Source organism: Habropoda laboriosa, unplaced genomic scaffold, assembly GCF_001263275.1.
Source record: "Habropoda laboriosa isolate 0110345459 unplaced genomic scaffold, ASM126327v1 scaffold332, whole genome shotgun sequence".
NCBI lineage: Eukaryota > Metazoa > Arthropoda > Insecta > Hymenoptera > Apidae > Habropoda > Habropoda laboriosa.
In genome coordinates, this window is record NW_017100453.1 from 82,490 (window position 1) to 88,867 (window position 6,378).

Below are 6,378 nucleotides of genomic sequence, written 5' to 3' on the forward strand. Positions count from 1 at the left end.
CGACCTAATGCATTTGCCCACGTTCCTTTTCCAATTTCTCCCTCGGCTAGGACAGTACTTCCGGGGACTGTTTTTAAGGGGCCAGTTGAAGGTGGTGGTGATATATAGACACCAGACGTTGCGACGTTGCCTAGCGTGTGCCTGCGTCTTAGGCCTTAGCTGCATAGCTTAAACGCGTCACATGACATCTTACCTTACCTTGAGCACCACTATTACGTTGGCTTCTACAATAAAACAAAGGAGACACACATCCATAAATACACGAATCGGCATGCCTGCTGCAACCCAGACTCAGGTTAATATTGGAATTAATAACGCTCTCTTATATTGCACATGCCTTCTGCCTCCGTGGCAATTGAGAATAAATGCACTACCATGTGATCAATTTCTGCGATACATTTTTCAGCCGGTCGCGAGATTCCCTGTAGTGTCTCGTCGATGTAGCAATTGTGTTTTCGACGTGTGAGGTCCATTTAAGATAGTGGTTCCCAAACTTATTATACCCACGGACTCCTTCTCATAGCAAAAATCTGACCATGAACCCCCAAGTGAAATAACTCTACACAACTGCATAATAGAAAAATTACAACTTTAACTTTGATGTCTTGAATGGTGAATGGTGACGTAAAGTAAAATATAAATAAAACATTTTGATATTTAAAGTAGTATTTATTGAAATTATAACTTTTATTTTAAAATACAAAAACACATTATTTTTCAATTAGGTGGGTGAACCTGATGGGATGGTATGAGATTATTTATGTTCGGCTCGATGTTCGTAAGTCTCCACGAGCACTAATTTGCAGTCGGTTTCTTTTTTTCGTGATCAGGCTCGTAACTGCACTGAACCCACGTTCTATTAAATAGGAAGACGGGAAAGCCATCAACAGCTTCTGTACAGTGGCCCATAATGCAAGATATAAAATTGGTATCTGTTTTTGTAACCAGAATTTGTGGTATCCTTGTTTAAACATTGGTTTCAGCTCCTCATTTGTAGATAATTCAATAAGTTGCTCCTGTATTAGTATGGATTCATCTGAGTTTGTGGGTCTACTTGCAAAAGGGTCCAACACCCAATAGGGCAGAGCTGCTTAACTACTTGCTCACGAGCATATTTCCCTTCCCGAGGTTCCCCCACTATGCGACTGAGATGATCTCGCTCGAGTTGAGGACGCGAGGAGTCCTCCCACCACAACTCCAGCGATAGTTTTTTGGTACGAAATGACTGGTACGAACACGCAGAATGTGTAACATAAACAAAAGGCAGTCGCTGGAGTTGTGGTCGGAGGACTCCTTCTCGCGTCCTCCCACCGCGCCGCAACTCGAGCGAGATCATCGCAGTCGCATAGTGGGGGAACCTCGGGAGCGGAAATTTGCTCATGAGCAAGAAGCAGCTCTGCAATAGGGGATGCCCAAGTGAAGAATGTCTTCAAATCTTTGGCTGAGGTCAGAATGAAGAGCCATTAAGTGTTGACAATAAGCAAACAAATCTTCATCTCGTTCTTGCAATTTTGAAAAATTTGGAAACTGAGAGCATTCTCCTCTCCTCAAGTTTTGTTTGTACAGAAAAAGTTTTGCAACAAACGCAGATATTATACTTTTAGTTTTGATAAAATTTAATTGATCACCTTGTAACTTCAAATTGGTTTTGTTAAATTTGGCAAATAAGTCAGTCATATAAGCTATGTCATTGTTTGAATTAATTAAATTGAGCCGCAAATCATTGTCTTTGCTTTCCAGGAATTCCAACACTGAATCAAAGAGTGCATAAAATCAATCCAAACATGCACCTTTAGATAACCAACGAACTTCCGTGTTAAGTAGTAAACGATTATAATCTTCATCATTCCAAACAAAGTTGAGCAAATAATCTCTCATTTAAGGCATTCCTTTTGATTTTATTAACTGCTGTAATGACATAATCTAGTGAGCCATGCAAGCGTTCACTAAGATTTTTGGTGACTAAATGTTGTCGATGAATGACACAATGTACAGATAATATATTCGGTGTAACTTGTTTTGCTGGAGCTACCATTGTTGGAGCACCGTCAGTAGCAACGGAGAGGATATTACTCGAGGGTATATCTTTCGCATCGAAACATTTTTTTAATTCATTAAATATTGTTTCACCTTTCGTATCAATTTCCAAACATTTGGCAAATAACAATTCTTGGGAAATTTTTTCTTTTTTTACAAATTTCACATAAGCTAAAAGTAAAGCTTTGTTTCCTGGTAACGTTGACTCGTCAAGCTGTATAGAGAATTGAGATGTTTTTAAGTATTCACATAAAGAATTTTCTACGTCCTGAGCCATTTCGACAATCCTTCTTTGTACTGTATTATTATTATTACCTCACTTCCAGCTGGTAGAATAAGTTCTTCACCAATGGTGTGCGGCTTTCCGGACATTGCAATCAGTAAAGAAATGGTCTAAGAAGCACGCAGTCCATCGTACTCGCTTAGATGTTGTCGCGAAGAGTTGTTGCTATGACGGTGTTTCCAAATATTTTTCTTTGACTGTTTTAAAAAAAGTTAAATCTTTGTTGCTATGAACTTTTGTCAAATGTTCCTTTAGCTTAGAAGGTTTCATTGATTCGTTTGACAAAGTTTTATTGCATAGAAGGCATATAGGTAAAGTACTATTTCTTGGTAACGGAATAAAGCCATATTTTAAATATTCAACACTATGTGGGCGACGGGAGAATAAATACACGCGTGGTTATGCTTGGAAGTCTTTATTCCGAAAACGAGGTGAAACGTCTTGTGTCGTTAGCTAGCGGTTGACTGCCCTTCGCGTCGTCGGTCGGGACCCTGGCTGCCCTCGGAACGGCTCCCAAGTGCCTCTCCGCTTTCCGAGGACAGCCATCGTTATCGGTCCGCCACAACATCGACGCCGACGAATGACACGTCCGTTGCGTGCGTCTCGCCGTCAAGTTGTATATACAATATGGCGCCGTGCGTGCTGTATGGGCCGCCACATCACCCCCCTTGGTGAAATTAGGGGTGCGCTCGCGTTTTAAAACTACAGTATATACATATATACAACTTACTTTAACTATTTATAATCTTAAATCTAAGAAACGTGCTGCGGTTTGTCGCTTACGCATGCAACACAGCGGTCGGGGAACCGCACGCGCCTGCCCGATCTCGTTCGCTCCGGCTCGCTCCTAGTCTCGGGAACCTCCTGCGGAGAAGGTCTGCTTGGCTCGCTCTGTTCGTTGTCCCGGAGTAGGTACGCGGGTTTTAAACGGTCCAACGACACCGGAACCACTCGGTTTTTAACGCGAATGTTAAAATGTTTCGCATGCCGCTCGACCACCTCGTAAAGACCATCGTATGCCGGCTGCAAGACGCCTTTAACTGCGCCATGCCGCACGAACACATGGGGCGTCGTAGTTTGGTCCTTAAAAACGAATGTTCGTTTGTTTCAGTGGCGCGATCCGGGAGACGGTCGCAATCTGCGGAAATAACCCCGAAGTTGCTCAACGAATGTCTCGTTGTCAACGTCTGCACCCCGCGAGTTCTCTAAAAATTCTCCCGGGAGACGGATCGGCTCGCCGTAAATCATCTCCGCCGGCGTCGCTTTCACGTCCTCCTTCCAGGCCGCTCGTATGCCTAGCAGGTCGACCGGTAATGCATCGGCCCAACTCGCGTCGCCATAACAAACGATTGCTGCATTCAGTTGTCAGTGGAACCGCTCCACCATGCCGTTCGCCGCCGGGTGGTATGCGGTCGTCCGCAAGTGCTGCGTACCGATGAGACGCGACAATTGCTTGAATAGCGCAGATTTAAATTGTTGGCCCTGGTCGGTGGTGATTCGGCGGGGCGTTCCAAACCTCGCTATCCACCCGGCGAATAGCGCGTAGGCCACGCTTTCGGCCGTAATGTTCTCGATTGGAAACGCCTCCAGCCAACGCGTGTAACGATCGACACACGTTATGCAATAGCGGTACCCCTTCGACATTAGCAACGAATCGACGATGTCCACGTGGAGGTGCTCGAAACGCGCCGACGGTGCGTCGAATTTGCCGACCCCGGATCGTACCGACCTATTTGTTTATTGTCCGTCCTAGGGAAAGTTTTAGAAAGGTTGATGACTGCGAGAATTGAGAACAAGTTGAATGAATGTTTGAGTGAATGTCAGTTTGGCTTCCGTAAAGGTAAGTCAACTGAAGATGCATGGAACAGATGTGGACTTTCGTGGGGCGTTTGATTGTATTTTATGGGAGAAGATAGCGGCACGGCTGCGTTGGCTGGAATGTGAGGAGATTGGGTTATGGATGAGTTATTTTAAAGAAAGAAAAGCATGCACGATTAGGAAGAATGAACGTGTATGGAGAATTGTCGAAAGGGGATGCTCACAGGGATGCGTTTATGGTCCTGTGGTGTGGAACTTGATGATGGATGAATTGCTGAAAGAGTTGAATGAAAGTGGGTATAAGATAGTTGCATATGCGGATGATTTGATGATTGCGATTGAGGGCCAGAGTAGAATGTCTGTAGAAATGAAGAGTGAAGCGTGTATGCAAAAGGTGATTGAATGGGGTGGCAGTGTGGAATTGAAAGTGAACGAAAGAAAGACGGTATGTATGCTACTGAAGGGTGCTTTGTCCGACCGTGTGAATGTTAATGGTATGCGTGTGAGATATGCGAATGAGGTGAAGTACCTGGGAGTGAGTATGAATGAGAGAATGAGGTATAAACCACACCTGGTGGCTATTAAAAGGAAGTTGGTTGCGACTGTGGGATGCTTGAGACGTGTGCTTCGGTGTGAATGAGGATTAAGAAAGAAAGCGGTACGAATGATTTATAAGGGGTTATGGATGGCGTGTGCTATGTATGGACTGAGTGCATGGGGAAGTGTGTTCAAGTATGACTATGGCAGAAGGTGGATGAATGCATGCCGGGTCCCTCGCCCGGCTGAGCCTGCGACCCCGGCGACCCACACAAGTACTTGGGGCCTGTCCCGCCCCCAATTAAGGGAGTGGGGCTTCCCCGCGTGGGTCGCCACCTCCGCGGGACCCGACATGTCTATGTCTATGTATTTCTCAATGATGTTGCAGTTTGCGAGCTTTGAGCTCATTACTGCTTTGATCATAATCTTTTACCTATCCGTTTCCCAATACAGATAGGTGTTTTTACGAATTTTGTGTCGTTCGTTTTTGTGGGTTACTTGGCCGTAGGGATTTATGCCCTCGTTTCCGTCCCCGCCACGTGGAGGCGAACCCATTTCTACTTGTTTTAGACATTTTATTTCTTTGTGTTTTGTAGACATTTTGTTTATATGTTTTGTTTCGTGTCCAGCACGTTCTGTGAATATATTACTTGCTAATATTTCTCTTTTTGTTAATATATTATTTGTCCGTAAGGTATTCGGATTTTGTTTGTGTTTTTGTTTTTTGTTCGATTTGTTGGATGTTTCTTTTGGTTCGTTAATTCTCCAGGTCACAACTTAGTTGTAAGGATGTTGCGATTTATGGATTTGTTTCGTTCCCGTCCAGCAGGTACGTTTTTCTCTCTTCGCAGACTTGTTTTACGAAATCTACGAAGAGGTGGAAATTTGACTTCGTTCTAATGAGGTTTTGCCAGTTTGCACTGGAATCCCTCAGGAGCTCATATCTTAGGTGCTCGTATTTGGAGCAGTAGAACATAATGTGCTCCACTGTCTCATTGTTCAATTTACACGCCGGGCATTCGGCGGTGTCGCTCAGTCCTCGTTTATGTAACGAGTCATTCATGAAGCCATAGGCGGAAAGAATGTAAACGGTTTGTCGCGTTGGTGTGAACCAGTTCTTCTCCTTGTGGAAGTTCACGTTGTGGATGAACCTAAAGGTATCCCTTCCGTGCTAGCTTTTGCTCCATCTTTGTTGCCATTCTTCCTCTATGCTTTTTTCGACAAGTTCCTTCTTTGTCTCATAGGCGACACCGTCGTCCTCCACGATCGAATTTAGACTTAGTCCTTTCCAGTTTATCGGCATATTCCTTTTCACCTTTCGTAATAACGCCACTTGTGTTATTGCCAGATCAACTGGCATGCATCCAGATATTGCCTGCAGTGCATCCGTCGATGTTGTTCTGCAGGCTTTTGTCAGCACCATTAGGATGGTTCGCTGCATAGCATTCAAGTGCCTCAGAGCCATTGCGTTCGAGGTTTTGTCGTACCATACTAGTGCATAGGTGACTATGGGCAGGCATACGGCCTTGTAAAATATGTTCAAAATGGGTCGTTTTATTCCCCAAGTTTCGCTTGCGCATCTTCTCAGGGACATTACGTATTTTATCAATTTTTCTCTGAGCCTTTTCATGTGCGTAAGAAAGTTTAACTTGGAGTCTATGGTTACTCCTAAGTACTTATACTCTTGCGCACATTTTACGGTT

The 6,378-nt window shown here is 44.2% G+C and overlaps 1 pseudogene; it reads right to left on the bottom strand.

Moving 5' to 3' along the window:
* Positions 1–717: 717 nt before the first annotated feature.
* The window catches only part of LOC108575905, a 7,780-nt pseudogene continuing 2,119 nt past the window's right edge, over positions 718–6,378 (bottom strand).